The 27500-nt window shown below is 37.0% G+C and overlaps 1 non-coding gene across 2 annotated transcripts in view; it reads left to right on the top strand.

Annotated features, from left to right (window-relative positions):
- The window catches only part of LOC106881481 (uncharacterized), a 137628-nt gene that overhangs the window by 869 nt on the left and 109259 nt on the right, over window positions 1-27500 (top strand). For both annotated transcript variants that reach the window (XR_016244478.1, XR_016244479.1), the window contains exon 1: window positions 1-1049. This exon is cut by the window's left edge. This is a non-coding gene — a transcript (uncharacterized LOC106881481). The remainder of the gene's footprint in view (window positions 1050-27500) is intronic.

The following is a 27500-nucleotide window of genomic DNA, read 5'->3' as shown; positions in this document are numbered from 1 at the left end:
ATAATAACGTAAAATAATATAAAACGTGATAACAACATCAACATCATCAACAACAACAACAAGGAGAAGAAGAAGAAGAAAAAGAAGAACTAAAGAAAATGCAGTGATAAATGTGCAATAACAACGTTATCAGCAATAACGACATCGTTAACATCAACAATAATACAACCAAGGACAACAAACATGCTGCAACAAGTACAACAACAACAACAACAACAACAACAGTAATAACTACCTGCTGCACTCTATCTATCTATCTATCTATCTATCTATCTATCTATCTATCTATCTATCTATCTATCTATCTATCTGTCTGTCTGTCTGTCTGTCAATCTATATAATGTGTATGTAATATAAAAATAATTATACATTTTGCAAGGGAAAGCAAACGGCCAGCCAGCAACACTTGGGACATAGGAATCAATCAGTCAATCAATCAATCAATCAATCAATCAATCTATCTATCTATCTATCTATCTATCTATCTATCTATCACACACACGCACACACACACACACACACACACACACACACACACACACACACACATATGTATATGTCTGTATGTATATATGTATATATATATGCCAGTTAATCAGTTTGTATTACCATCTGAAGTAGAATTGAAAAACAAACAAAAAAAATTAAAAAATAAGAAAAGATTAATCGAAACCCAAACAAATCGAAAATGAATTGAAAACGCCATAATAGAAAGGATATTTAACAGATATTTTATACTTTGAAAAAAGATAAAAGAAAAGAGAAGAAAAAAAGGGAATGATTAACTTTCCTTTTGCTAATCGTGGATATCGTGTTTCAAATCTGTGTCTTCGTCCTGTGTGACCATACTGCAATTTATAAATGGAATAACAAACAGTTTCATTTTAATCGTTTACTAGAGGAGACCCGGAGGCGATTTGGAAAGACTTGGGTATTTATTAAGGAGTTTTATGCTCAACATACCCTACCATTCACACAAACACACATATATATGTATTTAGAATTCATATACATGTGTGTGTATATATGTGTGTATATATATATTCTGGGTAAGTAGGAATTAATAACACTTGTTAAGGCGTATTCATTGTCGCTGTTATTTCTTTAATCACGCATTTCACTTTAACGAGTGAATTCATCCACCATTTTATCTGTCTCTCTCTCTCTCTCTCTCCATCTGTCTATCGATCGGTCAACTTTTCTATGTGTGTGTGTATGTGTGTGCGTGTGTGTCTGTGGAGCTGTTTATACGCATGTACGTACGTGTACGTACGGACACGCGTATGTATGTATGTATGTATGTATTTGCGTGTTTGTGTGGGTGGGTGATTTTGTTAACGTGTGTATCTATCTACCTATCTATCTATCTATCTATCTATCTATCTATCTATCTATCTGTCTGTCTGTCTGTCTGTCTGTCTGTCTGTCTGTCTGTCTGTCTGTCTGTCCCCTTCTTACCTTCCCATTATGAATGTTCCTCTTTCCATTCATCTCAAGTCATGCCCGTTTATTTACACATGCACGAACGCACGCATATATATATATAATATACTCAACACACACACATACATATATATACATATATATAAACAAAATATATACTCAAATACACATAGACATATATACTTGTAGAGTCAATATTTCATGTACATGCACGTATGCATCGTTATACAATTTCGGCAACCGAATAATTGTCACACACACACACACACACACACACACACACACACACACACACACATATATATATATATATATATATATATATATATATATACAGAAAAATTCCTCTATTTACATAATACCGAGGTGTCTTTCATTCTTTTGTTGTCTTACCATTACTACCACTATGCATATATATATATATATATATATATATATATATATATATATAGGGAGAATTTACAACAAAAAAAAGCAAAAGATGAAGATAGGTGTATTAGTATAACGCTCGGGAAGCGAAAAAGTCTTTAACATTTCGAGCCTACGCTCTTCTACAGAAAGGAACACAGAAAGAAACAAGGAGAGAAAAAAAGGAGAGAGAAAAAAGGAGAGAAAACAAGAAGACACGTATGAAACAAAATAGGTGATAATAGAATAGGAAATTATGCAGCCAATCTCATTACCCTACAGCTGTTTCTGCTATGATAAGACGCAGTGCTCTGAGAGCTTAGTGATTGTGTACTACTTTATAGCTTCCTTGCAATTTCTAAAATAAAGTGCAAGTTTATTTGGGTAAGCATTTCCATATAGGGGAAAGTACACCGTGGAAAATATAGAAATACAGAAAAAACGGAGTTAGAATATTGAGGGTAAAAACCGCTCTCAGAAATACGTAGACTTAAATAAATATGTGTTTTTAATACATACATACATATATATATATCGTTGCTATTATGTCAAACTGTCGTATGTCCTAATTTGACCAAATGCGTTATTTTTCAATATTTAATTTTGCTTGCAATAGCGGGTACATTTGGTAAAACTATCGTATCTCCAGCTTCTTCAGATGCCAAGATATAAAAATTGCCAAAGTGTAGTTCAACGGTTCAGTATTCTTCAAAAGTGTAGTAAGTCTCACAAACGACAGTTTTACAAAAATATTTCTGACTCAAAATATCATCCATCCATGCATGGAATTACGATTTTATGCAGCCAACAAAGTATTATTGTTAAGCTGAAACTGTTGCTAATATGTATATATGTATATATATATTTCTATATATATATACATTTATATATGTATGTATATGTATATATGTGTATATATGTATGTGTATATATATATATATATATATATATATATATATATATATATATATATATATATATACATATATGTATATATATACATATATGTGTATATATATATATATATATATATATATATATATATATATATATATATATATATATATATATATACATACATATATACATATGTATGTATATATCAATCAATACATGAAGACATACATGCGTACCTACACTGATATACATGAATATATCTACGCCCATGCGCGCGTGCGTGCGTGCATGCACACCCACACACATTTAGATGCAGATAATCCTGTACATGCAAAGTGCATACGCCGACACTCATCTTAAGAGAAACACAGGTAGAAGAAACACAGGTAGGAGAAACTCAGGTAGGAGACAGCGAGCAGAGTGAAAGGGAAATGATGCGGGTTGTATTTAGTAAGACGTAAAAATCAAAGTCACCAGTATTAACCAGTATTAACCAGTTATTATTTTATAAGAAATCAACGTTTGTAGAATATTCGAATGGAATAATCTGATTGGAGACGGGTGGAGGAAGAGGGGTCGGGTCGAGAGGAAGGCATATTGAGGAAGGAAAGAAGGAAGGATATGAAGAAAGAATATGAAGAAGAAATATCAGCTGTCGAATGAAGACCAGACACGTCTGTACACATCGTATACACTCACGCACACATCCATACATTGATGTAGAATGTTCTCAACGGTACTCGAACTAAAAGACTCCATATCTGGCCACCCCTCCCACGTCCTTCTCTCGTCTCCTGCTTTTCCTTTTCATTGCATTCTCATCAGACGCTATCTCCAATTCCTAATAGTTAATATACGTATTCACACACACACACACGCACACACACACACACACGCACACACACACACACACACACACATGAATTCATGCATGTAGATATATATTCATTAACATACACATATACATATACATATGTGCACGCATACATACACTCACATACATAGGCATACGTATATTGATATGCCGAGGTCGACTTTGCCTTTCATCTTTTCGGGGTCGATAAACTAAGTACCAGTTGCATACTGGAGTCGATCTAATCGACTGGCCCACTCCCTTAAAAAAAAAAAAAAAAACCCCCATTTCGGGCCTTGTGTTTAGAGTAGAAAAGATATAAATACATAGAGTTGTTTGGAAAATATTCTCACGTTGTCATTAATTATTGGTTATACTAATTCATGAATGGTGGTGTGTGCTAAGAATAAGATGTAGTAAGCGGTGGGAAAATATGCATATACATAGATGCATTCAGCCATACATATATCCATATCGTATGTGACGCAGAAGATAACATTACATGCAAACGAAAGCTTGCTGAGATGCTAAGCAAAAGTTTGCAGAACATAACTAATCAGAAGATTGAATTACATGGGAACCAGACGCTTATATTGCATGATAATGAGAAGAAAGTTACATTACATGGTAACCGGCTGCTTGTATTATGTACTAACTAGATGCTTACATTTTAATCCATGCACTCACTCTTCCATCCATCCATCCATCCATCCATCCATCCATCCATCCATCCATCCATCCATCCATCCATCCGTCGCATATATTACACGCTTAACGAGACGCCTATATTAGGGACTAACCAGAAACTTAAATTGGGTGTCACGTTCCTAAAATCTATCCATCTATCTGTCTGTCTGTCTGGCCGTCTCTGTCTGTCTGTCTGTCTGTCTGTCTATGTAAGTATGTATGTAAGTATGTATGTATGTATGTATGTGCCTGTCTGTCTGTCTGTCTGTCTGTCTGTCTATCTATCTGTCTATCTATCTATCTCGAAAAGGAAAGTTCTACATTGTATTGTCCCCTCTGTGTTCGGCCTGCGTGGCTAATAAAGAGAGATATCTGTCTGTCTGTCTGTCTGTCTGCCTGCCTGCCTGTCTGTCTGTCTGTCCACCCCTCCACCCCTCCATCTGTCTATCTGTATTTGAAGGCGACGAATCGCTAAGACGCCAGGCAAGAAAGAGGCTTGGTGACATTTCTTCCATTTTTAGGTTCTGAGGTCGACTTTGCCTTTCGAGGTCGATAAAATTTGTACTACTTCGGCACTTGGGTCGATATAAGCGATTAGCCCCTCCCCACAAATTTCAGGCCTTGTGCCTATTGTATATATATAATTGCTTACTGTATATTAAATTATATATATATATGCAGAGATGCTTATATATTATAGACAACCCTTTTCGTTTCACCACAATAATATTTATGGTAACCTTGACATTGAACATTTTTCAACATTATCATATCGGTTCACGGTCATTGAACGTACGGTTGGGCGAGCAGAGAGAGAGAGAGAGAGAGAGAGAGAGAGAGAGAGAGAGAGAGAGAGAGAGAGAGAGAGAGAGAGAGAGAGAGAGAGAGAGGAGAGAAAGAGAAAGAGAGAGAAATGACAATCATCCATGAAACCTGAGGTTGGTATTCTAACATCGACAATGTGTTGTAATTGCTGCTTTTGTTTAGTCCTGTGTCAGCCCTGGTAAAGGAGACCCAATACACCACACCGTTCCATTCATGACCATTCTGTCTTACTTTCAGGAATTGTTCACCACGAATTACATTATCCAAAGTGTTCTTTTTAATAATGACAGGGTGTGGTTTGGGAGAATTTTGGCTGTTATTTTCAGCAGGTCGAACAAATACGTACAGTAGTAGTTTTCAAACAGTGCATCGCAAAAGGCATCTTGGGGCACCGTGGGTGTTGAAAATATTAATTAAGGATTTACAAAGTCCCTTCAGTGTCTGGAAAAACGTGTCAATCGTAATTTTGTAATGACACAAGTACGATTAATTAAAACAAGGTAAGAAATAGCTTTATATATATTTTCTAAATAATTAAATTTTAAACAGTTTAAAAAAAACCTAAATAAAGGCGTGGGCATAGCTGTGTAGATAAGAAGCTCTCCTCTCTTTTACATTGAGTGAATTTGGTTGACGGAAACAGTGAGAAAGCCCGTCGTGTGTGTATGTATGTATGTGTATATATATATATATATATATATATATATATATATATATATATATATATATATATATATATATATATATATATATATATATATATATATATATATATATATATATATATATATATATATATATATATATATATATATATATATATATATATAGGCGTGGCTGTGCGGTAAGAAGCTTGCTAGCCAATCATATGGTTCTGGGTTTCCCGGATTCAGCCCCACAGCGTGTTGGGTAAGTTCTTTTTACTATAGCCTCGCGCTGACCAAAAGCTTGTGAGTGGGTTTGGTAGACGGAAACTGAAAGAAGCTCGTCGTACATATATATATAAATATATACATATATGTAGATATTCATGTATGTGTTTCTTGATGTCTGTGTTTATCCTCCCCCACCGCTTGACAACCGGTGTTGGTGTATTTATGTCCACAGTACTTAGCGGTTCGGCAAAAAGAAACCGATAGGATAAGTACCAGGCTTTAAAAAATGTCGACTAAAACCCTTCAAGGCGGTGCCCCAGTATGGCCGTAATCGAATGACTAAAACAAGTAAAAGATAAAAGATGTGTGTGTGTGTGTGTGTGTGGGGGGTATTTGTCCCACACCGCTGCTTGATAACCGGTGTTGGGTTGCTTATGTCCCCGTAAGAATAAGCACCAGACGGAAAGTTAAGTACCGCGGTCGATTTGTTCGGTTAAAACCGTCAAGGTGATGCTCCAGCATGACCGCAGTCCAGTGACTGAAACAAATAAAACAATACGAGGTGTTCCAATAATTTATTGTGTTTTATTTGTTCTCACAAAGTAAAAATGATTGAAGACTACTGACATGATGTTCCATTCTTTAATCTTAAATCGTTGGCAACTCTTTTTGTGTCAATGAGTAGAAAAATTTCTCGTCTTTACTGTAAATGGTAGAAGTATTAGCTTAAATTTTTTATTGCACAAATCAGCTTTATATCTATGCAACATTTCATTACCCTTAACTGGGGAAAGCAGTTTTATATATCAATCTATCTTTTGGTGAAGAATGGCAGAAAATAACAATTCTAGTTTTGTTTGATTTTTTAATATCATTACTGGAATAACTATAAAATTAAATTTCGCAGTTAAAGGGTTAAAATTGACAAGTGTCTGTTTGAAATGGCGAATTCAATTACATCTGTGACTCTGTAACCACTTTTTCTATTGATCATCACGCTAAAAATGTCGGTGACAGTTCTAATTCGCAAAGGAGATTTTACCCCCACCCCGCTCCCAAACAGTCGAGTATACCTAAGGGATGCCTCCCTGGCTTAAACATTATCGCACGTATGGCTGAGTGTTTAGCTTTTTAATCAAAGCTTAGAAGAGAGTTTCACTGAGCGGAACTTAAGGTAAGGTTTATTCTACCATAGTCCAGGGGTTGACCCAGATCTTACGAGTAAATTTGGGGACATAGAAATTGTGTGTTGTCTGTCAGATTGGCATTTCTACATTTTATGAGATAGCAGACTTAACCTATTCCTTTGCCCGCCACCCACACACACACACGCACACACACACACACACACACACACACACACACACACACACACACACACACATACACACACACGTGACATCCAACTGATAAGTGGTTCGAGTTCCACCAGTAGACTTGTTTTACACGTTTTCTAAATTGTACCTACCTACCAACCGACCGACCGACTGACCGACCGACCTACCTACATACATATTGTGCATATATGTATATATATGTGTGCATTTATATATAAAAATATATGTGTGTGTGTGTGTGTGTGTGTAATAATAAATCTCTGAGCGAGGTATAAACAGTAGCTGCACAACATAGTGAAGTATATTTGCCACCTAAATGGGGCTGACCAACCACCACCACCAACAACAACAACACCAATAGCAAAAACTATTTTTATTTCTAGTGAATTTTAATGCCGAGTCGCATATTAGTACATTTTCATCCTAGGAGAAGCAACATTTCAAATGTTTTTTTTTCTGATTCAGATAAACATCGATAGCAAAACAGACAAATAAACCCACCATCACCACCACATATCATTATATATATATATAAAAACAAAAAAACAAAAGAAACATGCGGCTGTAACCAGAATCGCAGTGTTTAGTTGACTAGCAACTGTTTATTGAGCTTTCATTTTTAATATAATGAACACTCTATCAATATAGCAATTATTAGGATTCATTTGCTGCAGGACTGGTTGGTATACATTAGCAGCGAGGGCGACTGAATTCATTTTAAACCAAGTAAAAACTTTAGCGAAGCAGTAGCAATGCACAATCGAATTACATTCAGAAAAGTTTCTGAATGTTAACTGTGATGAATAGGATCTCCATGTGGTTCCTAATTTCAGCCAAGTCGAAAACAAAAAAACAAAAGAAACATGCGGCTGTAACCAGAATCGCAGTGTTTAGTTGACTAGCAACTGTTTATTGAGCTTTCATTTTTAATATAATGAACACTCTATCAATATAGCAATTATTAGGATTCATTTGCTGCAGGACTGGTTGGTATACATTAGCAGCGAGGGCGACTGAGTTCATTTTAAACCAAGTAAAAACTTTAGCGAAGCAGTAGCAATGCACAATCGAATTACATTCAGAAAAGTTTCTGAATGTTAACTGTGATGAATAGGATCTCCATGTGGTTCCTAATTTCAGCCAAGTCGAATGAATCATGAAATATTAAACGACCTCTGTCTGGGTCACAGTTTTTGTATCTGTGACAAGACACTTGTTGTTCACGAAATATTTTGAGCCGGTAACCAATCGATACAACCAATTTCTGCCTATTGCTGTTTGTGTTTCTCTTTCTGATTAACGTCACTGTGTGACTAAATGCAGTTGTTGGATTCTCTCGTCGCTTCGACGAATGAAGGTTCAGCAGAACACAGCTGTTCAGTGTTCTTAGTTCGATGCTTCACTGGTTTGGTTTAATGTGGGAATTCAGACCGATGTAGGATTTACAGATCTGTTTGTGATATTATTCGAGCATTTATTATATATTATGAAGTTATATGAATCTTTAAAAGAATAACACCGAAAAGTGAACGATCATGTTTTTTTATATTCCATTTACGATTACCAATTTCCTGCTCATGGTATACTGCGAAGATGAGAAAGTCTTTTACGTTTCGAGCCTACGCTCTTCATCAGAAAGGAACACAGAAGTAAACAGAGAGAGAAAATTAAAAAGGTTTAGTGGGTAGATCAATATATATATATATATATATATATATATATATATATATATATATATATATATATATATATATATATATATATGTTTGTATGTATGTATGTATGTATGTATGTATGTATGTATGTGTGTGTGTATGTCTATCTATATATGTATGTGTATATAAATATATATAATTATATATATATATATACTTATATGTATATACGTACATATAAATATATGCCTCTATCTATCTACCTCTCTATTATCTACCAACCTCTCTCTCTCTCTCTCTCTCTCTGCACACACATACACATACACGCACGCACGCACACATATATACACTAAAACACTGAAAGTAGACAGTAGAATAACGCGGTTTTAAACCTTAAATCTTGTGAGAATAGATTAACAAGCAAAATTATAAATTCACTTCAAACATATGTTATCGAAAATTGGTTTGGCTAATTGCCAAGAATTCACTCGATTTTCTTGTAGGTTTCTTCGATATCTTCTTAAATATAGAGTGTTAATGCTAGATATTAAAGCAAAGTGACCAAAGAAAGCCAGCAGTTAGATATTTATCCTCAACATTTATTCCGCATTCTTTATAAACCTATCTTATCTTTGTAAGCTTTGTAAGAGTCTGTTTTACATAAAATAAAATAAAAAAATAATGATTTCTAATTTTGGTGCAATGCCACACATTTAGATTGTGGAGGGAAAAATGCTGTCTTGATTGGAACTTGTTTTCACTGCCATGGAAGGACGAACCAATTTCCATGTGGAATTCTCATTTGATTATCTTCGTAGATGCAATGTTTTACAGGAGAGGTTCTTCGGCAGTCGAATACTGGCATCTTCCCTCTGAAAACTATTGGGGAAATTCTTTGCATCCCGCCCCAAATCAATGAGAAAACAAATGATTTGGGGCTTATATACTTCTTTGTTCTTCGCCACGGCCCCGGACAAGTTTTTATTAAACATGGTTAGTTGTTCCCTCAACCTTTTTCAATTCTCATAGCTGGCTCCACTACGAAAAACTCATCGTGGTAGGAATATTAAATCCCACTGAAGGCTGCGAACTGGCAGAACCGTTAGCACGCCGGGCAAAATGCTTAATGTTTAAAGTTCTGTGTTCAAATTCTGCCGAAGTCGACTGTACCTTTCATTCTTTCAGGGTCGATAGAATAAATAGCAGTCGAGCACCGGGTTCGATGTAAACAACTTACCCCTACCCGATATTGCTGGCCTTGTGCAAAATTTGTAACCAGTACTGTATCTCTTCCACCCCAGTACTTAACTGGAACATTATTGGACCGAATCAGGAAGAAGGCGATGTTGCATTCGGTGGGATTCTCTCGACCTACTAGAAATAGCAACTATTTTCGAATAACGCTTTATCAGCTGAGAAAACAAACACAAAATCATATCAATGGAGGCTAGATTGAATCACATTTATCCTCTGGATCAGTGATGGTCAAACTGCCGCCCGTGGGCCTCGTACGAACCACAAGACATTCAGACTGGCACGCGTAAACGAAATATTATCTTGAATAGGTTTTTGTTGTGCGGCTCGCCTGATGATGAGTCGTGTTTCATACGTCCCACTTCTCGAAAAAGGTTGCCCATACCCTACTCTCGATAAATGTAATAATGCCAAATTCCTAATTATAGATCTGATCAAACAAAGCTGACAAATACAGGCGCAAACAACAACCCCGTATGTATGCATGTGTAATATATTATATATGTGTGTATATCTGAATATATATATGTATGTACATTCACACACACACATACACACACACACAATACAGTGGTGTAGGCGTTTATAAAAGATCAATATGGAATAGAATATGCAAGCACAAATTTTAGTGATAAAATATTTATGTAAAACTAACTTCATTCAATAAAAAAAAAATTGATAAAATGGTAAACTCGTACCATCCTTTTCCTCTCAATCGTTTTCCCCCCCATCTTTCTTTTTCCTTAAACTATTCAATATTATCCCTTTCTGACTGTTTTTCAACAATTCTATTTTCCCTTCTATCCCTCCCCCTTCTCTCCTTTTCTCTTTTGGGATTTTTATCCCCCAGAGAAATTTTGCGTTCTCTCATGTCTTCTTCTACGATCTATTTTTCTAACTCTTTTAATCTTCTCCCCACTCACATGCACTCTTTCTACGTATATTCCCAGTATTGTTGTCAATAGTTGCTATGACAACAACGGCGTAGTATGCGTGCGCATGCATGCGCGCGCGCGTGTATCTAATGAAAGATCATTGTAAACCCCATAACGATTATTTCGTACCAATAAGAATTCGAACAAACTACTTATATTCTACTAAATTTAGTCACTAATATGAGTAAACGTTCATCTTATTACATTCAGATGAATGTAATAATTGGGTTTGCAGACAAATTGCAATACACAAACCGTCTGAATATCCTAAACATAAAAATAGACTAAGGGGTATGTTATGATATAAGTTAACATTTAGTTTACAGTTACAAACATACAGAGTTAGAAAGCTTTTAAATTTGAACTCTTTCCATTTTAAAAAGAATTATAGAAATGAAATTTTTGTAGAAATTCAATAAAGGCGGTATATTCTTACTTTTTAAAGTTTCGCAAGTTCAATCAGCCATGTTAATTCCAAAAATATCTTCAACAAAAATATATTCGTTTCTATTTATAATTCCATTGATCCAAACAACTGCTCTCTAAAGGGTAATTGTTGAAAGTTCTAATATATTGTGCTAAGGTTTAATCAGATAACGGCAGTCGTTCCTGAAGTTATAACAGATTGATGTTATAAGAATTGTTTAAAGTTCGTTATTATCAACATACACATGCATTAAGCAAACCTGTATTTCCGAACTTATTTTGTTTTTAAAAGAAAATAGTTCTGCAACGTATAAAGTTGAACGGCTAATTTTTGGATATTCTACTCCATTTGTATATGACAACTTGTGGTAAATTTACGCTGCCGACTTTGCTTAAGCCAAAAAAATTATTCATAATGTTTCAAGATATTCACGGTTTGAACGAATGATCTGTCATTTTAAGATACTGCAAACAGGCTTTGTAACATTTATTAAACAAATAATATATTCACAAATGACTAATTCAAACAACGGAATACCCGGCATAATATGAAGTTTCTCATTTAATTTTACAAAACTTTGTAGAAACCTGATTACCTGAAACTGTTCACCTTACCACTTTCGAATTTCACTCAAGCTTAAGCGACGTACTTGCGTATTATATACTTCTTTCGTATACTCATTTATGCGCTTTCATATATGCAGATGTTGTTTATGCTTCATGTATACTGTACAACAAAAGGATGTCATACCTTCTCACATTCCTATTTTTAAAGCTAAGGTTATACATGTCACCTCACCCATTAATATTCATTATTTCTTAATCAACCACCTTTCATTGCAATTACAATGTGCATTCATATCGTTATATATATATATATATATATATATATATATGCATGCATATACATGCACACACACACATACACACACATCTATCTATATATATGTGTGTGTGTGTGTGCATGTGTGTGTGTGCATGTGTGTGTGTGTGTGTGCATGTGTGTGTGTGCATGTGTGTGTGCATGTGTGTGCATGTGTGTGCATGTGTGTATGTGTGTGTGTGTGCGTGCGTGTGTGTGTGTGTGTGTGTGTGTGTGTGTGTGTGTGCGTGTGTGTGTGTGTGGGGGGTCAAAATCGTTAGAACACTGGGTAGAGAATGCTTCGCAGTATACAGCTTAATTCTGAGCTGAAAGGTCAATGTTTTTTTTCTCACCCTTTGAAGATGAATAAATGAAGTACAATTCCAGGGTAGTGGATTCGCAGAATATTAGAGCGCCAGGCATGATGCAGTGCGGTGTCTCAGTTGCGTGAGACCCGAGGATAAAACCAGCCACCCCACTGGTGCAGCAATGTTACCGGTCATTTCGGTTTCACAGTAACGGTGTTAAGGATTGGGATGTCCTTAAGCAAATATGTCAATATTTTTGCTGGTCTTTTCCAATTGCCTGAACATGAGTTGGAGAGAAAGCAAGAGAATGTTCAAGTCTTGTGCACTTTTAAGAAGTTTGTATGTATATATATATATATATATATATATATATATATATATATATATATATATATATATATATAGATAGATATATAGATAGATAGATAGATAGATAGATATATATTCTTTTATTCTTTTACTTGTTTCAGTCATTTGACTGCGGCCATGCTAGAGCACCACCTTTAGTCGAACAAATCAACCCCAGGACTTATTCTTTGTAAGCCTAGCACTTCTCCTATCGGACTCTTTTGCTGAACCGCTAAGTTACGGGGACGTACACACACCACCAGCATCAGTCGTCAAGCGATACGGTGGTGGTCGGGGGGACACAGCCACGCAAGCATATAGACGTGCGTGCGCACACACACCCACCCACGCACGCACATACGATGGGCTTCTTTCAGTTTCCATTACAAGGCTTTGGTCGACCCGAGGCTATAGTAGAGGACACTTGACCAAGGTGCCACGCAGTAGGACTGAACCCAGAACCATGTGGTTGGTAAAAAAGAATATATAAATGTGTATGTGCATATATATATATATGTATATATACACCACAAATCTTTTAAGTATATATACATGTGTATGTATGTATGTATGTATGTATCTGTCTATGTCTCTCTCTCTCTCTCTCTCTCTCTCTCTCTCTCTCTCTATTTGTCATTGCGTGGGTGCGTGCAGTTATAAGCGTGTTTCAGTTTTCCACGTCTGATTGCTCTATACTCCAGCCATGATGGAAATTGAAGATTTGCAGCTTGCATTGATTGTATACTGTGAAGGATGTTGTTAGTTACAGACACAGCATGGTGTTCTATTTTCTTCTAAACTCCTGCTTCTCTCTTCAGTATTGATTTTATTTTTACTACGATTCCTTTCTCTCATACAAATAATATTCTGTACTCACTCAACGCCGCAGTATTTTGGTTGGTGGTTTACTTGCTACTATAACAGTGTACCTCGTACAGTTAACAAGTTTGTTAGTATATTTGCATTGTAGTAATTGGTCACACAATCAGTTCTGCTGTAATAACAATATTGATGAGAGATACGATAGAATATTATTTAAAATGCATACATGTATGCGTGTGTGTGTGTATGTGAGTGTATGTGTGTATGTAAGCGTGTCTTCGTGGTTAGGGCGTTGCACTAGTGATCGTAAGATTGTGGTTCCGATTCCTGGACCGGATGATGGTTGTGTTCTTGAGCAAAATACTTTACTTCACGTTGCTCCAGTCCACTCAGCTGGCAAAAGTGAAAAGTCTTGCGATAGACTGGCGTCCCGTCCAGGAGGGGTATACATACGCTACAGAATCCAGGACATCGGCCTTTATGAGTGTAGGGGCCGGGAAGGACCTTTGATTCTTTTTCTTTTCTTTTTTTTAATGTATATAAACACGTATGTATGCATGCCAGGCTGTAGAACAGACTATACACTCCACTGAAACAAATCACTCTTCACATATTATATATGTATATGTATGTATATATATCTGTGTGTGTGAAGGCGCAATGGTTCAGTGGTTAGGGCAGCGGACTCGCGGTCGTAGGATCGTAGTTTCGATTCCCAGACCGGGTGTTGTGAGTGTTTATTAAGTGAAAACACCTAAAGCTCCACGAGGTGTTTCCCTGTCATTAATTACATTCTCTCTTCCAATCATCTTAACACGACAAACAAAATCTCTGGGTATTCACTTTCCTCTCCGCTGTAACTCTCCCTCTTTATCAACACTTACCTCATCCGCTTTCTTATCTATTCATCCCCTTCTCTCAGTAATGTGTCCCTCAAAATCAGATAACTTTCCATCTCCCCACCTTCTATGCCTTCCTCACCACGTAAAAACTTAATTCTGCCGTTTATTTTATATTACTTTTTACCGACATAGAACATCTCTGCTTTCTCCCGATTTTATTGTTTTACTAAATATCCTTACTATTTCTTGGCAGAAAACAACTGTCTTATTCCGCCGATGAGTTCAATCAGATAGAAACTGTGCAGTGAAGTAGGTGATATTTGAGACATTACAAATACAATAAACTACTGTGTACGGTGTCTTGACTTTAAATTGCTTTGCTTTAGACATTTTTTTAATAGACGAGGAAGATTTTTTTATGGCTGGAGGCACCATTCGGTTTGATGAACATGAATAGAAAGTGTTTAACACGATTCGTTAACTCACATACAAACGTACATAAAAATATACGTATGTGTGAATGGATGGGTGTATGTATGTGTGCGCGCGTATATGAATGTAACTGCACACACACACACACACACACACACACACACACACACACGCGCACATTATTATTATTATTATTATTATTATTATTATTATTATTATTATTATTATTATCATTATTATTATCATTATTATTATTATTATTATTATTATTATTATTATTATTATTATTAAGAGGAAATACAAGGTAAGATGACTTTCAAGGCTGTGCCCCAGCATGGTCGCAGTCCAATGATTGGCACAATTAAAAGATAAAAGATAAAAAATTGAAGATGACAAACCTCACTGTGAGTGAAATAAAAATGTAAATCAAAGATATCAGTTGGCAAGAACAACAACAACAAAAGCAGGAACAACAGCAAGGAAACGGAGTGTTCCCGAAAGAAATTCAAAATCTCGGTGAGCAGAAATATTGTTCTCAACACACAGTATTGAAAAACCACTGGAATTACACACAAAAATGGTCGTAGAAACGAACGAAAAACAGATTTATTCTCGACGTCAGAATAACGTAAAGCTCAATGACATGTTTTTCTGTGCTCGTCATCACGCACGCACGCACACACACACACACACACACACACACACACACACACATACACACACACACACACACGTACATATACGCTTCGTTATTGGCGAGATGAAAGACACTTCGTTACGGTGGTGAAGATAAACAAACAAAGCACGTGGAGCATTGCCGGCGTTAACATTATTTGACTGGTGGTGGTGGAGTGGCAGAGACGGTTGCGTTTCCGACAAAACTTACCGTACAACCTTTAGTCTTATTGTTTCTGTGGAGCTGACTTTAGTACATAAACTCTATACTAGTAATGTATTAAGGTCAGTTCAGTCGACTATAACCGTTCGCTCGCACCAAAGTTGAGGTCAATTGCTTTAAAAGTGACGGAGTCGGAGAAGCAAGATACTTAAACTTAGTCTTTTAGTATAATTCCATTTCTATAAATCACTGATAGGGACACCGTGTTTCGTTTTGCGACCATGATATACTACCAAGCATACCAAAATTTTATAAGTAAATATTGTGTCCTACTTTTGTGTTAGTAGAGCGATACAATCTCGTCTGACGCGCCAACAATTCGATACATGTCCAATAGGTGTAAGTAGGAATAAATAAGGCCTCACCTTAAGGGGACAGCTCAGTGTCGAAAACAGTGGAGAGAAGTTTTCGATCACCTAAGCTCCAAAGAAAGCGAAGAACTTAACTGAACTGAAATGACAGATCTAGATTGAAGCTTTATTTATCGACTTCTAAAAGAATTTGACCTCAGCAATATTTCATCTCAGAGAGTGGAGAGTCGGAATACAAACCGAAAACCATTCCCGTCCAACGCTCGAACGACTCGGACAATTCTCCGCCCAAAGTAGAGAGGAAAAAAAAATACTGATGGAGTTTGTGAAAAGATCAATTGATGTTTTTTAATATCACTCAATAGCAAACAACAGCCAATCAATCAATCAATTCGATTTAGGTAGAGAACTGATTAGATATTTTATTGAAAGATCTTTTGTTACTTTTTCAATAATACATTCAATAACAAATAGCAGAAGATCGATAAATTTTGATTTAGTTAGTATCGTTTAGGTGTTTTATGTCTTCCCATACAAAAAGGGTCATTTCTTCGCAGTGCTTGGTTGTCTTTATGTTTTTTTGTTTCTTGATAGAAAGGTGTACTTCGTCTCGAATGAGGGGAAAAACAAAATTACAAGGAAAAAGATATTTATTCGAGTAGCATGCAATTAAGCTCTCATTTGCATAGCTGCTATTGTTACTTTTATTGTTTTATTGTTACTTTTAGTCCCAAGTCGGCCTTGAATCAAAACTGATCTGTGATCAAAAGCGTTTCAGATTAATCAGATCGCCATCTTTCATTTAAAATACATATCCATCCATCCATCCATCCATCCATCCATCCATCCATCTCATGTTCGTGTGTTTACACGTAAGTTTACACGTATTATATCAGACCCTGTGACATTGTGTGGACTGCGTTTCTCGCTGGCAGGCCTCTGCTATTAAATGAAGTCTTCGACTCTTGTAGTCTTCAAATTGGTGGCTCCAATTCACTAAAGCTACTGGATTTGCTGTGTATAAAATCAAATTGACAGCTCTTTTCTCTGAGATTGTTGAATGATGTAGAGTGATCTGTAATGAGATTCAACAAGGGTCAAAAGTCGATTCCGGTTGTTCGTCATTTGTTTCAGTCTAAGGAGGAATTGGTTAAATTTGACATTTTTGAATTTACTCACTCACTCACTCACTCACTCACTCACTCACTCTCTCTCTCTCTCTCTCTCTACATGTTTATATAAGACTATATTGTTTGTTCTGATGGATTGATGCAATTCGAGGGAGTTGGTTGCTATTCGTAGCAGGACTTGTGACCATATTGAGGCGTCTACGTTAGTTTGTTGTTGTTGCTGTTGAGTATCCAAAATGAGATCGATTTGTTGTTACTGAGTATCCACAATCAGATCTGTTTGCCGATTATCCCCGACCAGATGTGTTGTTTTTGAATATTTACAATGAGTCTGTCGTTATTGAACATCCACAACGGATCTGTTTGTTCTAAAGTAAATTTCCTCGACCAGATCTCTCAGTTGCTATTGAATATTCACCAGACCTGTTTGCTATTGTTGTGCATACAAGTTCAGATATCTTAGCTGTTGTTGAATAACCATTATCAGAAATGTTGTTAATAGTATGCACAATCAGTTCTGTTGTTTGTTACCATGTGCCTACGATCAGATCTGATGCCCGTTATTGAGTATTAACAACATGTTTGTTGTTATCAAGCAGTAACGAGCATTAACGAACATTAACGATTGGTCGACGAAATACCGCTAAGCATTTCATCCGACGTGCTAATGTTCCTTATTTCTTTATTGCCCACAAGGGGGTAAACAGAGAGGGGACAAACAAGGACAGACAGAGGGATTAAGTCGATTACATCGACCCCAGTGCGTAACTGGTGCTTAATTTATCGACCCCGAAAGGATGAAAGGTAAAGTCGACGTCAGCGGAATTTGATCTCAGAACGTAACGGCAGACGAAATACCGCTCAGCATTTCGCCCGGCGTGCTAACGGTTCTGCCAGCTCACTGCCTTGTAAATGGTTCTGCGCTGCATATTTTAAAGAACACCTCGTCTTCCATTCAACTATCCATGCCATGATATAAGGACTTTAACTTTTAAATGTTTACTTGTGTTTGGAATGCCATTGTTTATTTATTCAGGAGGTTTTCTTTATGTCCGCTGAGTCGAATCAGTCCTTAATTTGCCATTGGGATAGGGAATTCGCACAACAAGCGGTGCAATAGGATTATCTCGATCTATGTATCGTTAACCTTTGAAAGTTAATTAATCGTTTCGCAATGGGGAACCTTGTTACTGGCTGCTCTACCAGTTATACGACCACTGATATGTACAGCTACGAATAAAACACTGCTGTAAGACGATTGGGCACAGCTGTTTGGGTGTCGAGGAATTGACGCAGCTGACCAGACATTCAGCCTGTTTTGGCGTCAATACTTTCTGGTGCTGGAAGCAAAGACACGCATGCTCACACATTACCCACATACACACTTACAGAAGCATATGCACACGCACGCGCGTAGAAATATACACATATAGAAAGAAATAGTGAGAGAGAGAGAGAGAGAGAGAGAGAGAGAGAGAGAGAGAGAGAGAGAGAGAGAGAGAGAAAGAAAAAAGATACCTGTGGTTAAACAAAAACAACACTTGCTATTCTACTGATTATGGAGCAAAATCAACGCTAGCTGGATTTGAACGTAGAACATAAAATGTCTTCAGCACTTCCCTGAAATGTTGTGGTATTTGAATTTTGAAAGAGGCAACAACGATCTAGTTGGCGTAAATCCTTTAAACTCAGCCCATTTTTCTACTGATTTGCACCAAATAGATAGAATTCTATTCACATATGATTTATTTATGTTTGTTATGGTAATTTGCATCGATAAAGCGGCACCACGGTTCATTTGCTCTCAGCGCACTATTTAATTTGGTTGGAAACAAATTAGCGCTCCCTTTCTACCCGCAAAATTCTGCCTGCGTCTGCAAAGAATATTTCATATTCATTGATTAATTTTTTCCCCCTGACTATGAAACAAATTTTTGTTGGGAAAATGATTATTGTCGATTAAATCAATTACAGTATCCTACAGATACTGTTTGTTTTTGTACATTCGGAAAATTTAGATGTAAAGCCAACCTCCAGTAGAATTTAAACAACGGAATAGTGAAGAATACTAAGCTTCCCCTTTTCTACAGCAATGCCCCCTGTTCGGTGTTCAAATTAGGCATTTGAAATAATTGCGGCCAATTTAAAAAGATATATTTCTGTTGCTGCCTATTAATTACAATATAGGCAACAATGGAAATAGGTTATAGGAACTAGGAGTACGCTAGGGGTCGAGTGTTTGAGGTTGAGAAAGGGGGTGGGAGTTAGATGATGTAAGCCCTCCCCACTACACTCTGAGCTGAAAATTAAGGGGACTCTCCATTTCCTTCACAATCATCAGCAGAAATGAGGCCGGAAAGGAGTGGAATTAAACATTATAAACACTCTGACTCTTGACCCCAAGAAGTAAAAGAATGCCAGCTCCGGGCACTCATTCAAATTTCCGTCGTTAAATGAAGTCAACTACTCGCAGAAAATGCCGAGTTAAAGTAGTTAAATTTATGCATTGTTTCCTGGCAAGTATGTTCAGTGTCCGAAGTCAAAGACACACATAATGTCATAGCGTTAGTTAACAGGACAATTGGCGAGAGGAAATTTTGTGTCCGGGGACAACGGCCTTTGTCTATCTCTTGTTACACACCCAATATGGGATGAATGGCACAAGGTTTCAATTCTCATTCGAAGCAGAAGCTTTCGCTCTATTAACCTCTCAAAAGAAAACATAGACGGGAAAAATATTATTATCCAGTACAAATTTCTGTCCAAAATAACTTTATTGTGTTCATATCAGCCTAGAACAGTTCTTGAATGCATATTTCTGGTGGAGGTAAAAAACACTGAATAGATACAGCATGTTTACACTTACATAGATACATACGTACATACATACATAAATGCATACATATACATATTAAGCATACACAAATACACACAAACACACGCGTGCACACACATGTATATAGATACAACCATGCACACACACATATATATAGATATGCACTGAGATCGCACGACAGATAAGAGAGAGAGAGAGAGAGAGAGGGAGAGAGAAAGGAGAAAGGGGTGACAGGGAGAAAGAGAGAGATAAAGAGAGACAGAAAAATAGAGAGAGAGGGTGTGGCAGAGAAAGTACTGGAAAAGAAATAGAGAGAGGGAGAGTGAGAGAGAGAAAGAGAGAGAGAGAGAGAGAGAGAGAGAGAGAGAGAGAGAGAGAGAGAGAGAGAGAGAGAGAGAGAGAGAGGAGGTAGAAAAATGTGTAATAGGAAATTGAAAATATTAGAATAAATAAATCAATCAATAAAGAGGAAAGAGAGAAGTTAAGAGAGCAGGAGACAGCGAGATAAATAATTTGGTAAGCAGTAGAGAGAGTGAGAGAGGGGGGAGAGAGAGAAGGGGAGAGAAAGAGAGAGAGAGAAGGGAGATAATTAAAGAACAATTTAAAGGAAGCGAGTGCAAGTAGTATGAGAAAAGTAAAAGATGAACTGAAGACACATTAAACGAGACGAAACAATATTTTTGTAATCAACTGAAAAATGAAGATTAAAAAGAAAAAGTACACACACACACACACACACACACACACACACACACACACACACACACACACACACACACACACACACACACACAAATATAAAATAACCGAATTGAATTATATAAAAGTTACTCGTGGAAATATTTCAATGGATAATTGCTGCAGTAATTTGGTGAATCTACTGCGTTTCATTCTAACGAACAAGTGTAGGACGTTTTCAAAACTGTAAGTCAGTAAGCTTGTGTCATGGTGGACGATATCTATCGATTAATCGTCTGCTTGACGGATAGGACTTTCTGTTTGATTAAATCTGGCTGAGGGCATCTATAAACAGTGAATTGACTGCATTGCTGCAAATTTGGAGTTGGTGCTGTTTAAATTAGAACTCTGTTGTAGGGGAAGTAGAATAAATATTAGAAACATAGGCGATATAAATATTAATATCGCAGCGTTTGCTATATTATTAATATTAAGTGGATTGGCAGAATCGGTAAAGCGTCGAACACAATGCTTTACGGTATTCAGATACAGGACCTTCATAGTTTGAGTTCAAATCTTATCGAGGTTGATCGTGACTATTAGCTTTCTGGTGTGGGTAAAATAAGAGCCGGTCAAGTACTTGGGTCTCTATTTTCAAATTTGTGTCATTGTGAATGATTGTGCTAGAAATAGCTCTTCATAATGATGGGTTACTGGAAAATAAATCAGGGGTTCGGCAGTTCATATCTTAGTAAGGCCAAGTACTATATTCACGGTCAATTTATTTAACTTGGACAATCTACAAAACTAAAGTCCCAGACACGTACTCAGGTCTGATTACTGATCAGCCAGTCCTTCATAAATTTGTGGCCCTGTGCAAGATATCTCTATTATTATTTGGGGTTAAGACAGTGAGCTAGCAACATCATTTGCACGCCACATAAAATTCTAAGCGGCATTTCTTTGCGTTCTGAATTAAAAACCTCCGAATCGATTTTGTCTATAATCCTTTCATGTTTAATAAAATAAAGTACTGAGTGTGAAGGTAGTTGGTTGGAGCACACATAGTTATTTAGTTCCTAATGATCCCCAAAGACCACAAGCTAATCCTAGAGTTTTGCCCGTGAGGGAGGAGAAAGTCTAACGGATTGGTGAGGTATGATAGAAGGCCCAGTCGCTACACATGCGGTAGTAAGGACCATTTAAAGGTCTTCTGCTTGACAGAAGAGGCTGAAGAGAAGAAAAGAGAAGGTGACTGACAGCTGTAGGAGCAGACACAACAGCTGCAACTGTTAAGACAATGGCTGCTCGTACTGCCGCTCTTTCCGGAGCACAACAAGTCGCAACTCCGGGAATAGCCAGGCCTGAAACAAGTAAAACTGTATTTTAATCAATAAACCACCGCATGATATTAAAAAAAAAAGAAGCAAAAAGCCACGCCATCTTCGTGAAAAATAATACTTAAATAGTGTTTTACATGTCATGAGTATTAAAAGCTAATAAAAATTAATTATATGGTAAGGAAAAGGCAACATTAGATCAATGAAGTGGTCTAGTTACAGCGAAACATGTCCAGAAATGTTATCCTTTCTTGTCGAATTCATCGAAATAAATTTAGTCATTGAACTAATGTATGTCTTTTCCTCACCGCATAACTATTTTCAAATGACTTTTGCTTATTGTATATTTCCAATTAACTTAATTATTATATTTTAATCTAGTTACTTTCTGAATACCGAACGGTTTGTCTGTCCCGGTCTATGCGATGCGTAGGATACATTTCTCCGGCGTTCATGTGACATATATAACACAGATTACCATCTTTTTTTAAACCACCAGAGTGACTTGGGACTAAAGAGAGAAGAGCTTTATGTCATTCAGAGCTTAGGAAACTAGGATTAACTTTTAGTTTGAAAATAAGCATGGATATCAGACCAAACTTATGAAAATATTTCGGAGAGAAAAAAGGCTGAATGCTCCGTTGAAGAGACTATTGCTGTTTACTAAATCGCGTTACTGTTGCTTACTGCTACCACTACTGCTGCTACTGCTGCTGCTGCTGTTGCTGTAGCTATTGTTGTTGTGTGGGCATAAGCAAGACCGGGACAAAGTAGACTTGCAATCAAATTGTTACCTATTTGTCTTAGTTCAGGAATTGTAGAAGCGGGGAATTTATACCATAGTGTGTGATTTGAAGCAGATTTGACTGTTATATCTAGCAGTGTGAGCCACCGCCTAGAGACATCGTCATTGTTTCCACCTCGGATCACGTTTTAAGACACCTGCAAAAGTTATTACATCCCAAAGGAAAAAAAAAAACTAAAAGGAAGAACACACACACACACACACACACACACACACACACACACACACACACACACACACACACACACACACACACACACACACACACACACACAAAGAAGATAATGTTGTAAAGCATGTTATTTGTTTCCGAGCTTCGTTTTATCTTTATTGCCAGATTTTCAAAAGAAACAGCAAAATAAACCTTCTTTTGGGTGAAATTATGTGATATTTGCGAGATATTTCCAGAAGAATATCGATTTTTACTTTTGTTGTGTGTGTGTGTGTGTGTGTGTGTGTGTGTGTGTGTGTGAATGAGCAGCAAAAACAGAGCAGAATCAAAGCAAAAGGCAAGGAATTAACGATAACAGTAACCAACAATGACGACGACGACGACGATGATGATGATGATAGACACAATGGTTACCATAGTCGTAATCTGACGACTATCCTGTTTCAAGTAATCAACGGTACACGAAAACGATCAACATTCCGAGGTGGAGAAAGGTTGAAAATAAAATATAACGTGTGAAAGAAAGTAAATCGTAAATCTCTAAATAAGAAAATTCAGATGCGAGAATCCATTCAGAGAATTGAAAATAACTTCTTTTTTCTTTATATACATCGTCTAAATACAGTTTTCAACAATGTGTATGAAGCTGCTCTTTCTATGAACGATATGCCGAGAGATAACAATAAACCTTTCATTTTTTTTTCTAACGTACACGAGAATATTGTTTCAATCAGGATGGATGAAATCTTTATTAAATCAACTGAAGTGCTTATAACCATCTGCTCAAAGCGGATCATTTTGACTTCAAAGAGTTAAATTAAAGGCTTGCAAATAGTTTGAAAGTAGTCTCCCGGCTTGCGGAATAGCAAATCAGCTTTCATTTCTGGTTATAATCATTTTTGATTGAATTACGTTCGTATTGCCGTTGGGAAGGGCACGATTGTCATAACTGCCTATTTCCCCATCCACGTGAGTCGCAGTTTTCGAGCCTGTATCGGAATAAATGCCGCAAAGACGCCGAAGCTCACTACTCGGTAGTTTCAAATCAAATTTGTAATCAATCGAACGAATGACATTGATGCTGCGACACTATAATATTCATTTTGCATAAATCTACGAGTCTCAATGTTAAGCTTTGTAGACTAAAATGGGGAATGTTTATTAATCTTTTCCGAGGAAATTGTCTAATGTCGATAGTGTAGGCAACGAATTTGCGGAATTGTTAGAGTGTCGGATAGAATACATCGCAGTGCTTTGAGTTCAAATACCACCGAGGTCAAATTAGTCTTTCATTCTTTTCGGTTCGATAAAAAGAAGTAGCGATCCAGAGTCGTGGATTAGTGGAACTGTAAGAAAACCAGACAGAATGCTTTACTGTATTGGTTCGGGCGTTTTGCGCGATCTTGTCAGTTCAAATCTCGCCGTGGCCTACTTTAGTGGTAAGCTTAATCGATCACCCACTCTAACACGACCCTTTTGTAATTTAGGTACCTTTTATGGGAGCCACTCTGTCGCAATCATTCGGGCTAAGTCTCCAGGTTGAAGGCATCTTCCTTTCAATTAATCTCAGAGATTCCGTGAAGGTTTATATAGACCGCCTTACCTCGAAGACTCCACTTCGGCGACAAAACCGGCAACCCCACTGAGGAGACCGATCTTTTGAACAGACCGCGGGATAAAAAAACAAAACTTGGCAAAGGACAAAGGAACTCAAGAGAATCCAGTCAACTGGTACTTATTATATCGATCTCAAAAGGGGTCAGCCTCGGTGGAATTTGCACTCAGAATATAAAGACGGACGAAATACCGTTAAGCATTTTATCCGACACGGTAACGATTCTGCCAGCTTGCCGCCTTGATACTACTACTACTACTACTACTACTACTACTACTACTACTACTACTACTACCACTAGTAGTAGTATATAAAGAACGGGATGAATTAGGGGCCGACATTTCAACCGGCTGTTCCAGACATTGTGACCTTTTACCAGTTAGGTCACTGCGACACTTCGCTTAGAATATATAATACACACACACACACACACACACACACACACACACACACACACACACACACACACACAACACAGTACTTATTCATAACTAGTTTAGCATATTTAATAACTGGTTAAATATAAACGCAATTAGCAGAAACCGCTATTATCTATAATTCGCATTACGGACATTTTACGTGCGTGTTTAAAAGATATATAGTCAACAAACAAACACAACATTTGAAATAATATTCCATGGTGTCCTTGTTGATTTCTTTCTAGAAAAATATGGTTTTGAATAATGTTAAATGCAGAAGCAGTTTTATCAAGATATCTTCGTCTACTGTTTTTGTAAGAACGCCAGGAAAGAATTGATTTCCACTCAGACAGGTAGAAACTGGTTTAGTAATAAAGAGACACTAGTTAGTTATTTAAGACGTTGCTTATATGCTTTAATCGAGAACTTTTAGACACAAAAGATCTCTATATTCTCAAAGGAAATACGTTGTTATAGGTACGCTCGTTCATCCACATCCTGGTCTACGAGATAACTTCCTTTTCATGTTTGAGGATAGGTTGTTGGTTAGGTTGTGTGGACAAAGTTCTAAATATAACAGAATCTAGACTCTAATTTTGTTTCATTGTTTTACTGTTTCGAGTACGTGTATTCCAGATACACTGTTGGATGCTAATATATATATATATATATATATGTACACATATCAAAGCTAAATAATCATACGTTTAATCTGACTGTGGAAGTCAGACACGTGATTAAGTCACAACTCTTTCGGTAGTTTACTGTTAGGATAGAACGAATTAGTTTTGTCCTTCTTAAGACTCTTTTAAGGATCGCTTACCTCTTGTCTTCTTAACTGTCAAAAGTGCAAAACTAAAAGAAAAACTACGTATTAAAAATGTAAGCCAGAATTTGAGCGATACAAATCATTCGTACAATCGTTCGAGGTTGACAGTCGGCCATTAATAACTCGAATTTCACCAACTGAACTTGCAATTTACTGCTGGATAGAAAATGTGTCTAAGCCTGACAGTGCCACTTTTCCCGTCACACGCAGAGAGAGAGAGAGAGAGAGAGAGAGAGAGAGAGAGAGAGAGAGAGAGAGAGAGAGAGAGAGAGAGAGAGAGAGAGAGAGAGAGAGAGCTTTGCTAGTTAATCGAAAAAAAAAGCAACACTAACAAACATAAATAGTACCAGCAGCAAAAAATGAACTCAGTTTCCAAGGGTAAAACCTGGCAGGAAATTAAACCAGCTCCTTAATTACTGAGAGCGACCCACATTCCCTGACATAATTTATACAGACATTCAATTCGATTTTAACTTCCCAGACTCGTCAACTCTACACGATAAACAGTCGAAAATAAATGATTAAAATCCCAAACTATTCACAATTTTTGTTGTACTTTAACCCCAGGCCAGGCTTTATAGATGCAATCAGTCCATGATAATCCTAGCTTAATTTGCATGTTCCGTGTATCTTGGACAACACTATGCAATGTATTTTAAATTTAAGTGAATAAGGGTATCGTTTAAGGGGAATTTCACTGCCGTGTCTAACAAGTCGAGCGAACACTGGGAAGTTCCCTTGCTGGATCGTTTACAAATATTTTGAACTATATTAAGGCATCTTAGCGCGCCGGACAAAATACTTAGTGACATTTTTCCGGCTCAACGTCCTGAGTTCAGATGCTGCGGAAGTCGACTTTGCATTTCACCCTATTAGGGTCGATAAAATAAGTTACAGTCTAGTCATGTACAGAGGTCGATGTAATCGATCAGCCCCTCTCCACAATTTCCAGACCTTGTACTTTTAGTAGGAAAGGAGATTTTTTTGAACAATATGTCAAGCATATATTGCATTCCAACAGACAAGATTTTCCACAGCGTCCAACACATCTCTACTCTCAACGCACAAGCAGACACGCAGGCACACACACATATACAGAGAGAGAGAGAGAGAGAGAGAGAGAGAGAGAGAGAGAGAGAGAGAGAGAGAGAGAGAGAGAGAGAAACACACACAGAGACACATATTTCACGAACCATTGTGGATTAATAATGGCTGCAATAATCTCCGAGTCTTTTTAATTCGATTGAAAATTCCAGTA

This window comes from Octopus bimaculoides, chromosome 15 (genome assembly GCF_046866305.1).
Source record: "Octopus bimaculoides isolate indiv1 chromosome 15, ASM4686630v1, whole genome shotgun sequence".
Taxonomy (NCBI): domain Eukaryota; kingdom Metazoa; phylum Mollusca; class Cephalopoda; order Octopoda; family Octopodidae; genus Octopus; species Octopus bimaculoides.
Note: the sequence above shows the minus strand (reverse complement) of the source record. Positions and strands in the feature narration are given on the sequence as shown.